The 16442-nt window shown below is 42.8% G+C and overlaps 1 pseudogene; it reads left to right on the top strand.

Annotated features, from left to right (window-relative positions):
• The first annotated feature begins 2663 nt into the window (after positions 1-2663).
• LOC111966944 (serine/threonine-protein phosphatase 4 regulatory subunit 2-A-like) lies at positions 2664-6745 on the top strand (annotated as a pseudogene).
• The last annotated feature ends 9697 nt before the right edge of the window (positions 6746-16442 follow it).

The following is a 16442-nucleotide window of genomic DNA, read 5'->3' as shown; positions in this document are numbered from 1 at the left end:
TCCCCTCCTGAATCCTCCTCCCCCTCCTCCCCCTCCTCCCTCTCTGTGGATGACTTCGTCAACCATTTTGAAAAGAAGGTCGACGACATCCGATCCTCGTTTGCTAAGTCAAACGACACCGCTGGTTCTGCTCACACTGCCCTACCCTGTGCTTTGACCTCTTTCTCCCCTCTTTCTCCAGATGAAATCTCGCGTCTTGTGACGGCCGGCGCCCAACAACCTGCCCGCTTGACCCTATCCCTCCTCTCTTCTCCAGACCATTTCCGGAGACCTTCTCCCTCACCTCGCTCATCAACTCATCCTTGACCGCTGGCTACGTCCCTTCCGTCTTCAAGAGAGCGAGAGTTGCACCCCTTCTGAAAAAACCTACACTCGATCCCTCCGATGTTCAACAACTACAGACAGTATCCCTTCTTTCTTTTCTCTCAAACTCTTGAACGTGCCGTCCTTGGCCAGCTCTCCTGCTATCTCTCTCAGAATGACCTTCTTGATCCAAATCAGTCAGGTTTCAAGACTAGTCATTCAACTGAGACTGCTCTTCTCTGTGTCACGGATGCGCTCCGCACTGCTAAAGCTAACTCTTTCTCCTCTGCTCTCATCCTTCTAGACCTATCGGCTGCCTTTGATACTGGTGAACCATCAGATCCTCCTCTCCACCCTCTCCGAGCTGGGCATCTCCGGCGGGGCCCACGCTTGGATTGCGTCCTACCTGACAGGTCGTCTCTACCAGTGGCGTGGCGAGAATCTGTCTCCGCACCACGTGCTCTCACCACTGGTGTCCCCAGGGCTCTGTTCTAGGCCCTCTCCTATTCTCGCTATACACCAAGTCACTTGGCTCTGTCATATCCTCACATGGTCTCTCCTATCGTTGCTATGCAGACGACACACAATTAATCTTCTCCTTTCCCCCTCTGATAACCAGGTGGCGAATCGCATCTCTGCATGTCTGGCAGACATATCAGTTGTGGATGACGGATCACACCTCAAGCTGAACCTCGGCAAGACGGAGCTGCTCTTCCTCCCGGGGAAGGACTGCCCGTTCCATGATCTCGCCATCACGGTTGACAACTCCATTGTGTCCTCCTCCCAGAGTGCTAAGAACCTTGGCGTGATCCTGGACAACACCCTGTTCGTTCTCAACTCACATCAAGGCGGTGACCCGTTCCTGTAGGTTCATGCTCTACAACATTCGCAGAGTACGACCCTGCCTCACACAGGAAGCAGCGCAGGTCCTAATCCAGGCACTTGTCATCTCCCGTCTGGACTACTGCAACTCTCTGTTGGCTGGGCTCCCTGCCTGTGCTATTAAACCCCTACAACTCATCCAGAACGCCGCAGCCCGTCTGGTGGTTCAACCTTCCAAGTTCTCTCACGTCACCCCGCTCTCCGCTCTCTCCACTGGCTTTCAGTTGAAGCTCGCATCCGCTACAAGACCATGGTGCTTGCCTACGGAGCTGTGGAGGGGAACGGCAACCTCGTACCTTCAGGCTCTGATCAGGCCCTACACCCAAACAAGGGCACTGCGTTCATCCACCTCTGGCCTGCTCGCCTCCCTACCTCTGAGGAAGTACAGTTCCCGCTCAGCCCAGTCAAAACTGTTTGCTGCTCTGGCACCCCAATTGGTGGAACAAACTCCTCACGACGCCAGGTCAGCGGAGTCAATCACCACCTTCGGAGACACCTGAAAACCCCACCTCTTTAAGGAATACATAGGATAAAGTAATCCTTCTACCCCCCCTCCCCTTAAAAAGAGTTAGATGCACTATTGTAAAGTGGTTGTTCCACTGGATATCATAAGGTGATGCACCAATTTGTAAGTCGCTCTGATAAGAGCGTCTGCTAAATGACTTAAATGTAAAATGTAAATGTAAAATGGATGCTAGTAGTAAGGGAGGCATCCTAACAAAAAATGTGCAGTCAGCATGCAGTATAACTGCAGTACATTGTAGTATAAACTGTTAGTTATAATGCAGTATAACTGCAGTATGCTAATAATGCTGCGTCCAAAAGAACACCGTTATTTTACTGCAGTATACTTTGAAGTGTAACTGCTGTTACAGTGCAATATAACTGCAGTACATTGCAGTTATTCAGCAATCACAAAACAGCAATCTTTTTTGTAAGGGATTTTATCCCGGCATCGATCATTAAGGAAGAGGTGGGGAGTATGGATGTAGGAGAGAGGAAGTTCTGTGGAGTAGACTACGGTTTGGGCAGACAGGTTTGAATTGCCACGCTGTGGATGATGGGGAGACATGAAACAGGTCTATGTGGTGAATGTTTAGTGGAGGAAACGGGGAGATGTGTTGATATTTTTGTGAACTGCATTATGTAGATAGGGAGAGATTGCGTGAAAGGGTGGGGGGGTGTTTAGGGCTCATATTTCACTTTCTTAGAAGGAACAGGACTAACGAGGTAATTTCATGTAGGTAGGCTGTGACTGGACTCACACTCCAGTACAGTAGGTGCGGGAACGCACCTTAAAAGTTGATGCGATCGCCGCAAACCAATCCCAAGAAGAAGCCCCGGTTGCCAGACATTACTCTGACTGGCATGCCCAGTTGAGTGGGGTAGCTAACGTTAGCTAGCAAGTGTGTGACAAACGGCGCCATAACTCACTGGGATGCATTGTTGCTAGCTAGCGGTAGCTAGCTTTTCTGATTTCCTGTCGCTGGTGTGTAGGGGACTTCGGTTGCCAATAAAATAGCTTACGTTACAACCATGGAAATCGACACACTTTTGGAGGGTTTTACGGGTAAGTCAACTCGCGTTTGCTGATTTTCCGTATATGTTACATGATTAACTAGCTTACATTTGAATTTACAAGCGTAACGTTAAGTAGCTGCATATATTATACTCGTTGGACGGCTAACTTGGCTAGCTAGCTTGTAGCTTTCAGTCGAAATTGTTAGCTAGCTAACTCGCGCTAGGCCTATTTTATTTAGATAACGTTACTTTACTTGTATAATTCAAAACGTATGTGAATAGGTGTATTGGTTGAAGTATTTTACCCACATTGTAGTTGCATAGTTATCCGGTCGCTGTAACCTAGTTTATGTTAGCCATGGATGGTTAATTAGTTTTTAGCTAGGTAACGTTACTGTTAGATCGCTAACGCAGTGGTTGCCGTGCAGTTAATTATTGGTGCCTGCTAACGGTACCCTGCACTGCAACACTGCACATAACTTGAATAGTTTCATATTTTCATGCATCTACGTTCAGACTTCGAGAAGAAAGGGAAGAAAGAATGCCTGCCCTGCCCTGGATCAATTCTGTGTTCATGTCGCCAAAACGGGAGAGAGAAACCGTGTGAGTGTCTGATAAATGATCCCAACGGTGCCAGCCACTTTTCTAATGAGAAGACAATGTGTCAATACAGGATATAATAAAACGACTGGTAAATTACAACTCGTGGATAGTCATATCCAGAAATCTCGATATGTTAACCAATCCAAAGTTGTTTGAGGAGACATAATGTGTTGGTCCCCAGACTGGTAGTTATCACAGCATCAAGGCTGCATCTCTGTTGGATAGGTTATAAGGTGTCTGATCTAGAGAGGATAACTTTTGGTCTCTCATCCTTTCAGGATTTCATGGTCACAGTTCAAAAGTTATTTCCTGTTTAACTTGAGAAGGTAATGGATGACTTCAGAGCCTCGACACCAGACCAGCGAGGGCCAGCTAATCCTAATGTGGAGTACATTCCGTTTTGAAGAGATGAAGGAGAGGATTCTCAAAATCGTAGAAGGATACAACGGGTGAGTATCCTCTACTAAACCAGTGCTGAAAGTCTAATAAAACTATCCTTTTCTTGTTTTACCAGTAGGTCTTTGTGTAGCCCTAGTATACAGCCATGGTGAGAAGTATACCTTCTTGACAATATCCATATTTTCCAGGATTCGTTCACCATCCAGCGTCTGTGTGAGTTACTGACTGAGCCAAAGAGGAACTACACAGGAACAGACAAGTTCTCAGGGGAGTGGAGAAGGTAAGTATCATCACTTCTACTGACATCATTTCTCATAATGGGTGTTGAATGAGGGTATTAAGCCTAGTAAGAATACCTAAGTCACATACACATGTCCTTGTGTTGATTTAAACAAGTTAGAATTGCTTGTATTAATATACAATATAAATTGCTTGGGGATTGATGTGTTTATGTTTTGCAGAATGTGATGGTGGTCAGCTGTGTGTGTCCTACATCAGAGTAAGTATTCTGTCATGTTTCTCTACCCTACCCTTTAGTGTTTTTTTTTTTATAGCAAAACATACTTTAAAGGTGCTAATGTACACAGGATTTTTTGCATTGTAATTACAGAAAATATCGGTGGCTAATAGTGGAATGATAGTGCTTCAAGTATTACAGTGTTGCATTTTGATTCACTGTGATATTCACTTGTTGATTTCTTCCGCCGGTGTGCATCTTTTGTAAACTGGGAAAGCTGTTCTGACTTTGGCTGTGTTATCTAGTGGAAATCGCTAATTTCCTGGTTGCTAAAATTCTACACTGTTCGCTCAATTTCCATTATCTGAGAAACAGCACTCAATATTGTAGGGAATCATTGTACCATCTAAATCGCTGTGAAATGTATTTTCAGCAACAACAAAAATCATATTTACAGCTGTTTGAAGCTGGGGACCAAAAAACAAAATTAACTTGTTTTTGGTTCACCCTCTTCAAACAGCTGAAAATATACTTTTTTGTTATTGATTTAGATAGGTACAATGATTTCCCTACAATATTTCAGTGCTTGTTTTCTCACAAAAATTGTGAGAAACTGCTTCCGTCCCTCCTCGCCCTACCTGGGCTCGAACCAGGGACCCTCTGCACACATCGACAACAGTCACCCTCGAAGCATTGTTACCCATTGCTCCACAAAAGCCCAGGCCTTGCAGAGCAAGGGAAACAACTACTTCAAGGTCTCAGAGCGAGTGACGTCACTGATTGAAAAGCTATTAGCGCGCACCCGGCTAACTAGCTAGCCATTTCACACAGTTTACACGAACAGTTGTAGAATTTTAGCAACCAAGAAAATAATTTCCACTAGATAACACAGCCACCAAAGTCAGAACAGCTATCCTAGTTAGACAACAGATTGCGCACCGGCCGGCAAAATCAATAGGCGAATATCACAGCCAATCACAACACTGTGGGTAAGCAATACTGTGAAACACTATCCTTCCACCATTAGCGCCAGATATATTATGAAAAGTGCTGAAGTTACAATGTAAAAACCCAAAAAACAAAATCCTATGTATAGCACTTTAAAGCTAACAATCACTTGGATTTTGTGAGTCACTCTGCCTCTTTTTAAAGGAAAAATGAGGCAACCAGTGTAAACAGAATGAATGGAGTGAGTTCCCTGGCAATACCGCTATTTATCAGAAAGGTGAGAGATACCTGCTTGTCAATGGTTAACTTTCAGTTATGCTATAAAATTTACAAAAACATAAAACCGGATAAGGAACCCAAATGAAACCCAGCAGTCTTTCTTTCCAGGGATCCCAGACATAGGGGCGAGAAAGGTTTACTAATTTACTCATACCAAATATGATTGTCAGACAGTGGGCAGCACTGTTACTGTTGCTTGAATGAATCTCCTTGTTATTAATTAAATTAAATTGCAATATGGATTCAGTTGCGACAACATTTGATTGTATGAAAGTATTAGATTATGCAGAGATTATTTTCTCTCCTTACGGTAGGAATGTAAAATGGACCAGGCACCCCAAGGCCACTGAACAGACAAAGCTATCACTATCACCTCTCTGGTACAAACGGTTCCCTGACAGCACAGAAGATAAGGAGCCACTCACAAAACAAAAGAGGAGCATGTTGTCAGGTAAATAGCATTGTGTGAAAGCCAGGTGACTGTCAGCAGAAATAATAATGCCCTGATAACACGTGTAAATGTTTTATAAGTATTATATATATAATTAGAGCAACTGGTTCTGATGTTTTGACCCTTCTTTAGTGATTCTCGTATCGGAAAGTGATGCCACACAGAGCAGTCCGATGAAGATAGCATCCGGAAGAGGATGCAACGGAGGCAGAGAGCCACGAAGTCAAGAGGCTGAGTTTGACAAAGAACATGGATGAAGAGGAGGATGAGGTAGACAAGGGAGATGTCATGTCCTGCACCTGCCCAAAGTTCATCAGACATGCCAGAATCGTCAACAGATGTTGTTGAGGAAGAAAAAGAGAAGTCTGCTGATATGCTCACAACAGACGATCATGGTATGTATTTTGTACAATGGGGCATTTTCAAATCACATTATGTGATTTGAAAGGGAAAATGACATGAATCTAAAAATAACATTGCTAAAATGGATTCATTGATTTATGGAAGGAGGTAATGGTATTATTGTTATTGCCTTCTGTCCCCAGAGCCCTCCAGTACTCAGACAGAAGATCCCTTTGATGACGAGGAAGAGCCATCAGAGAGGGAGGCTGATGTATGGCCCCATCCACAGTCTAAAGAGTGACAGCACCATGACCAGTCAGAGGAGCAGCTTGCTCAGTCAGGGAATGATCTGAGTTTAGGAGGAACAGATGAAGGAGATTGCAGTGACCCAGTAAGTAGCAGCAGTAGCAGCAATGGGGAGGGAGCACCCAGTGAAGAGCCGGTCCCCTCTGCGTCTCCCAGCAGTACAGCTGAGTCGTTGGCAGAGGCGCTGCTGCAGAAAACTGTTCGAAAGCTCAGAGATGGCAGATAGGCCCATGGAACAGGCTAACCGAGGCTGATGGGCCCCCCCCCAACAGTATATTTACACTGTATATTGATTACTGTACCAAAACCCAGGAGATCTCTGTACCACCATGGACCTTGTAATCTCCCAGCACAGGGAGGCTTTTTGTGAGGCCTCAGAGGGATTTTCACCCTCAGGTTCTCTTCCGCCTTTTTGGTGACCCACCCACCTTCCTGACGGCCACACAGTCAGTCCGTTTTTTAAAAAACTGGAACTTATATTTAAGTTCCCCTCCAGCTAGTTTTTTTTTAAAGCCTGTGGCATTCAAAAAACGACTCAGCTGTTACTTTTTTATCACCTTGATAGTTTTTTATTTCTCTCATGGATCATTGTCATTTTAATAGTTTTACTGCTATTGTAGACCACCAGTTCTAAAGCTGTTTGGTTAACATTGTGATAAGGAATGAATCAGCCACTTCTGTTGTTGTGATCTCAATCTGTGGTGAACGTATCATGTTGGCCGGCCCAGTTAGGCTCCTCTGGATCTGTGGGATGCCTTGGGTTTTCCCTTGGTAGCTACCGTTTCAATCTATGTTTAAATTTTTTGATATGTTGTCCATACTTTGGAATGTAAAGTATGAAGGATTGTCCATGACACACATTCTGTTCCATAAAAAACCACTGGAAGCCCTTGGTCCCTGCAAAGTTTGGTAATCTTGCAAAGTTAAACATTTACTGAAACCGATGGATTGCAACCATCCTCATGTACTATTGCACTCGTGATTGAACAAAACAGATAGTGTTTCAGAAAGTATTCATACCCCTTCACTTATTTCCACCATTTTGTTACAGCCTTGAATTCAAAATTGGCTTGATGTTAACACACAATACCCCATAATGAAAACACATTTTTGAAGTCTTTGCACATTTATTGAAAATGAAATAAATATCTAACTTACTAACTTACACACCCCTTTGTTATGTCCACCAAACTGAGCTCAGGAGCATTCCAACTTTCCTTTGATCATCCTTGAGCTGTCACTGCAACTTGATTGGGTCCACCTGTGGCCAATTATTTGTTTGGACATGATTTAGAAAAAAAACACCTGGTCTATATAAGGTCCCACAGGCTTGACAGTGCATGTCAGAGCAGAAACTATACCATGAAGTCCAAGGACTGTCTGTAGAGTGCCAGACACGATTGTGATGAGCATATATCTGGGGAAGGTATAAAACAATTTTAGAGTGTTAAGTTTTTGCGGAGCCACAGTGGTCCCATCATTGGGACATTGAAAAAATATAGAACTACCCAGACTGCCGAGAGCTAGCCGTCCGACAGGCAAGAAGACCTTTGGTAAGGGTGAGGTGGACCAAGAACCAATGACCACTCTGACAGAACTACAGAGTTCCTTGGTTGAGATGGATGAACCTGCCAGAAGGACAAGTCTTTACGCACTTCACCAATCTGAGCTTTATGGGAGAGTGGCCAGACGGAAGCCGCTCTAACAAAAAGGCACATTGATGGAAGGCCATGTAGTGTGTTGCAAAAAGGGGCATATGAAAGATGGAGCATAAGGAAACATTTTCTGTTGTCTGGATGAGAGACCAAATTGGCCTGAATGCAAAGCGCTATGTCTGAAGAGAAAACAGGCACAGCTAATTCACCCCATCTAAACAACCCTACTGTATAGCGGTGGGTGCAGCATCTTGCTATAGGGAGCTTTTTCAAGTGGCAGGGACTGAGAGGACCTGGTAAGGATACCGCGAACAATTAATGGTGTCAAATCCCCTGTGAGAACCTGCTTCAGAGTTGCAAATGACCTTGGACTGGGTGAAGATTTACGTTCCAACAGGACAATGACCCCAAGCAATAGCCAAAGCAATGCTGGAATGACTTCAGAACAAGAGTTTGAAAAGTCCTTGAGTGGCTCAACCAAAGGCCCCCATTGAAAATCTATGGAATGACTTGAACAGATTTGCTGTTTCACCCACCACTTCCCATTTAAAACCGTACAGGAGCTTGAGAAAATCTGCAAGGAGCAATGCGAGGAAATCCCCAAGTCCAGATAGTGCAAAGCTGATGCAGACGTACCCAAGAAACGACACAAATCTGTAATCGCACCAAAGGTGTTTTTACAAAGTATTGACTCGGTGGTGAATACTTATTGTAAAATTATTATGTATTTTATTTTTCAATACATTTTGCAAAAATGTCTAAATGTTTGTCACTTTGGCCATTTATTGGGGTATTTTGTGTCAGGAAAAATGGAATTCAGGCTTTTAACCCAACAAAAGTGTTGGAATAGGTTGAGGGAATGGAATACTTTCTGACAGCACTGTATAGCTGTGAATGCAATTGCTCTAAAACATTTCCAGGAGCACTAATCCCTCGTTCTCTACCTTCTCACCTGTTTGCTAATTCTTCCAAAACATCAGAAGACAATAATATTGCCAATTTCCTGATTTCTGTTGTTCTGACAGTATTGAGTGAAATGCTTTTCTTTTGACCACAGTTACTGTCAGTTTTTTCAATATGTGTTCCGATTTACTAAAATGGTTAAGAAAACATTGTGTACTTTAAGTTCTCACATCTTTCAATTGAATAAAACTACATGTGTCAAATTGAAATGTCTATATCAGCACTAAATGTCTTGACACAGAATCTTGTTTGATTTTATTTTGATGGTAGTTTACTGGTCTGCCTATCTTTACCATTTTCTCAACTGTCTTTTTATATGATTAGGGATAACATTTCTGTAAAGTAGATTTTGTAGATTGTAATATGTGTTCAACTGCCTTTGTGAAACGATTGATATCTTCTTAAAATTAATGGATGGGCTTTCAGCACAGTATTCATCTGAAGCAATAAATGCTAACATTTTAAGTGTGGGGTTTGCTTAAATTTGTATCAGTACGTTTTTTCATAACTGTTGCCAACTATGAATTACATTTCCTTGAATATATTATGTCCTAAATACTGTACATTTTCAGAGAAAGTTATTTGAGAGTATTTCCAGATGGCCTTGACACTCAGGCTAATGATACTATCCGTGTCCCTATGAAACACCTATCAGCAGATTACATGAGCCAAGATGTGCTAGACGGGGGTGTTCAGTTCAACCACTGGGAATATCTTCAAATTGCATATTCTCGGCGTCCTCAAAATCCAAGGGCGGAGTCAGAGGGGAGGGACCCTCTGCTTTCTCATCCAATTTGGTTTTGAGGAGGAGCTGGAGAGAGGACACAAGCAGTATTGCAAATTGAATCTTCACACGTTCAACTATAGGAAACAAGGACAGTCAGTCCCACCAAGTGTGTTTTGCCAACCTTCTGCCTCCTGCAACCTGGTCGTCTTTAGTGTATTACATTTGATTTAAATGTTTCTCATATCGATATCAGGATTTTCATGTTTCCATTCAAAATGTAACAAGGGTATTGGAGACACAGTCAACTGTTAATTGTTAGGCCTACTATGAGCCATGGAAATACAATAATAAATGTTGCATAAAGTTGATGTACTTATGACATGTAATTATTTGCTGCACAGAGACACAATGTGTACATTTGTCACACCAGGTTTTATCAAGGAAAGGTCCTGAAATAGCATCACCTAAGAGGATTACCAAATGGCCTGGCCTTTATTGAGTCATCAGATTTGCAAACAAAAAGGAGGATCACATGTTAAGGGACATGGTGTACTAACTTTGGCAAGACATGAACTTCATATATTCACCACCGGGAATATACTGGGGTCCTGCCTGTTATATGCTCAATTAATTCTCTGTAGAGATTGACATGGCTACAGTTTGCGGACCCTGATTAACCTAGTCCTTGGAATTAAAAATCATTTTCAATTGATATTTCCATTGAAAGGCATTTTGTCCAGGACTAAACTGGGTCATGGGGAACTGGCCCTGTACCTTTTCTCAATGACATTGTATGCTGATTTTCAAATTTCCTCATGTCACACTATTACCATGATCAAAGAAAAATGTCAAGTCAAGTGGCTCTTTTCCTTTTAGGATTTAGATAAGTCTAATTAGCAGTTCATAGGCAGTTTAACATCTTATACCTATTAATTTTGTTCACCGCCGGCTGTTGTGCAGTTAGTTCTAGCAGGTTGACTTGCCTTGGGACTGACTGGAACTTCTGGAAGATGGACAAGTAGCAAAATCTTCTCTGAGAACTCACTATGAACTAATTGATCCAGAACAGGTTAGGCATTGTATTCCTAATCCCATGTGTCATGTGATCTACATCAGTCCTTGCCAGTCTCTACCATCAGTGGAGAATGGTCAGACAAGGGGTTAATAAGTTAACTCACTGTTTCTTGTCCGCAGTTGTTTTTGTTTATGTGTGGTACTTTATGGAAAATATTTAAAAAAATGCTCAGTATAGTACAGACCACAGTGGACGATTAAAAAGTTGCAGGTCTGTGATGGAAATGAGCACATAGTTGGAAGACAAAATAATTTGTGGAATGTCCAAAGAGTAGAGCTAACCCCTGACTGACACAACTTTCAACCATGAGAGACAACTTCTTCAACTGAGGAGTCCAATGTCAAACATGAGCGACAACACCTTCAACTAAAGAGCTCATCACAGTATTTGAGAACTATTTCCGTGAGGCTACTCAGCGACCTGAGTGAGGAGGTGATTCAGACCAGGAATTTGATGTTGCAGAGCTGCAGGACTGGTATAAGAGATTGTGGTGGAGCTGCCCAAGTGGAACACTCTTCATGCACGAGTTCAAGAGCTTCTTCGGTGTTACTAACAACAAGGAAGAGTGGCGGCCGATTACATTGAGAATATATTTCGCGCATTTGACAAGAACGGAGTGGTAGCTAACAGATGATGGGCGGCCTTTGAGGGCCACAGTTTCCACATGTCATCAAGTATAACTGTTAAACATCAACTTTCTCTTAATTTTCTTGTATATTCTTTATGAGGTATCAAAAATATTTTTTTATAATTTATTTGCCTTTGCAGGACAATACAATTTGAATTTTTCTAGAGTATGTTGCAGCCTTTGAACCTGGTCTTGAGGGGCAAGTTTGCGAACATAAACTGAAATGACTTTCAAAATGTTACGACAAAGATGGAAGTGGCGGCATTGACAAGACAGAGCGCTGGAGATTGTAGACCCGGTAACAGACGTTCAAAGATTAGTGTAGGATCATAAAAACAAATATGATTATCCCATACATATATGGGGATATCATTCCAAAATCTGCTTGTCTTTCTCTCTCAGTCCATTTACACACTGAAGAAAGGCCTGTCATGGAGAACTGGATGCAGTGTAACCGCCTGACCCCAGATCAAGTGGTCGGACAGAATATTTGAAAAAACTGGTTGATGAAAAGGAATGGTTGAGGACGAATTTTCTTTATCCTCTTACCATGTTCTCTGACAGCCTTGATCTGTGTTTTATTAATGTATATGAGTGTACAGGTTCTCACTGTGATTCCATATCATTATGACTGTGTGTAACACATTATTGATGTGTAAAATTCTTAAAAGTATTTAGAAATTGGGGACATTGGACAATGGGTGTTAGTAATGTTTTTCCCTCGGGTGTAACATGTTTGGTTTCAGTGTTAGTTGAGTTAATGCGAACTGTCTCTTCCCTTCAGGGGAAGTTGTCTCTGGATGAGGTTCATCGACGGGCCACGAGAGAACAAAGTGGGTGATGAAGATGCTGCAGTATGACGCAACCCTGGGACTGGATCAGTGTATGGCGACGGCAAGAGCTCTGGAGCGAGCTCTGAAGCTGAACCCTCTGAATAAGGTTTATTAGACTTCTTCAATCAAAATTTTGAATCCTCTACCAGCAGCTTCAACTATCCTGTGGCCCTGCCCCTGTGCCCAAGTGGTGGGCTTGACCCTACCACCATACCCCATGGGACTATGGACTCTTAGCAGAGGGTGGCAACCGTTTGCTGTAATACCCTCTTCCCCATAACCTGCACACCACACACCATAACTTGTTGCTTCTTTTTATAACTTTCTGTGTTTTCTCTTTTGAAATCCCTCTAATGTGTACATCATCTGCGCGTTTCTTTCCCACTGATGGTTACTGTGTGGGTTCTACTGACCATGATTTCATTTGTATTGTGCAGTGTAAAGTTAAAAAGTGACCAGTTCTCCATCTCTATATTGGTTTGAAAGACAAACATGCAGTGGCAGATCGTTAAAGTGTTATTTTGCAATTTATGTTTTGCTAGGGAAAATGTCAATGGTTAGAGTGACAATAATATAAGTATTCCGGGTAGCCAGACTTGGTTGTTACATATCTGCACATTTTGCATTTGGTAGAACAATCCTTTTGTGTATGTTGAAACAGTTAAATGTGTATGAAGATGTATAATAAACAAACCAATTTTATTGGAATGAAGTCTATTATATAACCCTGAATAAATGCACTATCATTTCAGGAGTATATGAGGGTAGCTCGTACATCAACAATAATCATGAATACACCTGACACATGGAAATCATTATGCCCATCTTTGACAGTATTCACTTCAGTCACATTCCCGAATGTGATGGTGGAGGTAGGTACTGGAGCAGGAGCAGAATAACCTTCAGCTCCTCCTACCCTCTAGTGGTTACTTGTAGATATAAATGATGGATAGTTTAGCAGCTTCACCTTGAGTAATGGCGGTAGGCGGCAAGATAATTGCGGCTGGTAGAGCTTTATGAGTCGACCAGACATGGCCGGCAAATTCCAAGATACAAGAACCATTTGAACCATTTGCTACTACAGCGGATGAAGGAAGTAGAAAGTTCGTGGGAGCGTTGTGTGGAAAGGGATCATCAAGGGAGAAGGAAAGGAGCTAAGTGTTAGAGGGAAGGCAGTGTGGTGAGGAAAGATTTTAGTCAAGTGACAAAGGAGAAAAATGTAACCTGACAAGAGTGAGGATTTATTACCTGCGGTGCCATGTGCGGGTTTGAGCCTTTTTTTGGGAGATGGATCCTTTCCTTCTTGTGGATCCATATGTGTGTCAGGTTGGCGTGGAGAAAAGAGGTTGGGGACTGTTGAATCGGTGAAAGTAACTCGAATGGGACTCGTGATGATATTTGTGTGTCTTCCGCCAAGAGGAGCGGGGCACTCTGCACCATGCACCTTGGACAAGAACCTGTGACTTTTCTTTTACTCCCTGGAGCAGGGCGCCATTGAAAGGATGATAACTGGTTGGCTGTGAATGTTTGAGTGTTGATTCCCGGCTGGTTTGTGATGCACAGCGTTTGGTGGCGAGCAAGACCCGGTGAGAAGAGCGTGGATGGAAACAAGAGAAGACACTGTCTTACCCAACAAAGGTCAAGTTAGGATGTTTACAGTATTTTAGGTGTCAAACTTAGGTTCATGTTGCAGCAGTTGTGTAAGAGGGGATTCCTTAAGATTGTGAGAAGTGTGGCAGGAGACAAAGGAATGTGTCGGTTATCGTGGAAAAAGCTGTGTGTTAACTTTTTAGGGTACCCATGTTGTTGGAGATCAGAGTGTCCGTGACGGAGAAGGCATGTCGAGGTTGCTAGGGGGAGAGTTAGTACAGAAAGTGTCATATGCTGAGGCAGTGAAGAGAGTGAGTTAAGGAAGATGGATCCAGGGCGAGGGATCCTTAAGACGATCCCCTGTGAGTAAGCCGCAGGCCAATGAGAGTGATAGGAATAACATGTGCTTCAGTAAGAATTAGCTTCCTTGAGCATTCATACCCATGGTTATTTCAACTGTACCGGCAAGAATGGAACATAAATTGACAGAAAATTAGATGTTGTGGTGGCAGTGCAAGAAAAAGAGCTTGAGCTGTACAAAATGTTACTGCAAATATAGGTCTACAGCACGTTGTTGTAAACATTGCCCTCTCAGGGCTGACGGCCTGGCATAGGACAGATTAGAGCCAAAGTTAGTCGAAATAATTGTGCGGTGAGATTTTAATGGGTGTAGGGTTAGTTTGTAGGCAATTTTATTCGTTCTTAGTTCCCTCCTTCTTTGTGTGTCACAGTGGTAATTAAGTTCACAAAGCTCAGAACTAGGCTGACACAGGCAGGGGCGCATGCACCTCGAACGTTATATTTGCGGACCGACGATAATACCATCGGAAGAAGAAACAAGCGTCAAGCATCTCCTTGCCTTCTGATAGGCTTACTTACACCTTGCAAAGAAGAAGTAGATTGCTAGCAGAGGGTATATGCTTAGAAGGGATTACAGTTGCGAATTAACGTTCAAAAAGTTGGTTATTCTTTTCATTTGATCTAATATCCCAACGCTGCGGCGTAAAATTCTAACCTACGAAAGTCAAATCTGACAAATAACGGATCCCATCTAGTTTTTCTAACGCCTTATAATACCTACATTTGGTGAATTGAAGAGAAATTAACGACTTCGATCACTAGTCTACAGTAAATTTATCATTGGAAATGCACCATAGCTAGCTAGTTGCCGTGTGCAATTTTCAGACAAATGTGGCCGGCTCTTGTAGATGCTAAAGTTAGGGTCAGGGGAGAACACGCCATAGCTAGCTGGACGTGTAGTGAGTATAATCTAGCCTAATGCAGCTTTAAATAATCAATGCACTTTCATTGCTCGCAGTAGCAGTTGCTTTTCCCTCGCAGAGATTAAACAAAACAGATTGCCCATCCGTGCCCACCTGGTTGAACTTATTACAGCTCACCTTTGCCAAAGGAATGTCAACCGCATCTGTGGAGCCAGTGCGCTCTATTGACAAATCGGAAGGTAAGTGGGCCAGCATGAAAAGCGCCTTTATTTAGCTATAGGTTAATGCTGCCATACCGTTGAATGGCGATGGGTAATCATGGCATAATATTTGTTACTTATCTGTGAACAGTTCTATTTAGCAAGCTAGCCACTTTTTATGCCAAACCTTGGGATTAGTGTTTGGGTGTGGTGATGGTTCTGTGGTGTAATGCCTGCTCTCTCTTGGCCAGCCTGCATAAAGGCATCTGGGCCTAGCATCATTGTTGAAGGGGACCTGTTCTCCGGCCTGAGATTGAGGCCCTGGCCCACTGTATCAGCAAAGACTGCCACATGGGGGCTGCATCGCAGTTATGCTTTCAAGAAAAAGTTTGGGTGGAGTGGGGCTGCAGGCTTAATAGGAACAGAGTGAGTTTTGCTGTATAATTATGTATTAATGTATTAATTTGTTATTACGCACTGCATGCAATGGAAGTCTTGTTGTGATGTGCGCCTTTCAGTTTTAAATGAAGCCCTGAATGTTGAAAAAGCATGGCTTATATCAAAGCCCATGGTCATTGATCAAGATCACTTGTTCTTACTAATTTTGCTTATATCACAAGAGAAGTGCCCAGGGAGCAATGCGGCTGTATGAAAGGGACACAAGCGTGTTTGTGTACTACCTGGTAAGACAGTTCCTTGTTTAGTTTCATTGCAACCAAACAAACATTTTAAGAGCATTTTTTTGTTGTTCTCTGGTGTGTCTTGCTCTATTACAGATAACAAAGGAAAAGACTAGCAACAAGCCACCTATGACAGCCTGAGGCAGGCAGCTTTGGAATGAAGTCTCATTGCTTGAAAAATCGGCAGTAACTGCAATATCAATGCCTCGGTTTGTATTGAATTACATTCGTACACATAAAAGGATTTTGTTCATTTAAAATTATTTAACCATGTCAATCATTTCCATTTTGATGTATGGACTAAATGTTCATATCCCTCTATTCTACAGCATTGGCTGTGGGCCTTGTCGGGACTGAGCTGGACCAAATTGAAAAGA

The sequence above is a fragment of the Salvelinus sp. IW2-2015 genome, linkage group LG7 (assembly GCF_002910315.2).
Source record: "Salvelinus sp. IW2-2015 linkage group LG7, ASM291031v2, whole genome shotgun sequence".
Lineage (NCBI taxonomy): Eukaryota > Metazoa > Chordata > Actinopteri > Salmoniformes > Salmonidae > Salvelinus > Salvelinus sp. IW2-2015.
Note: the sequence above shows the minus strand (reverse complement) of the source record. Positions and strands in the feature narration are given on the sequence as shown.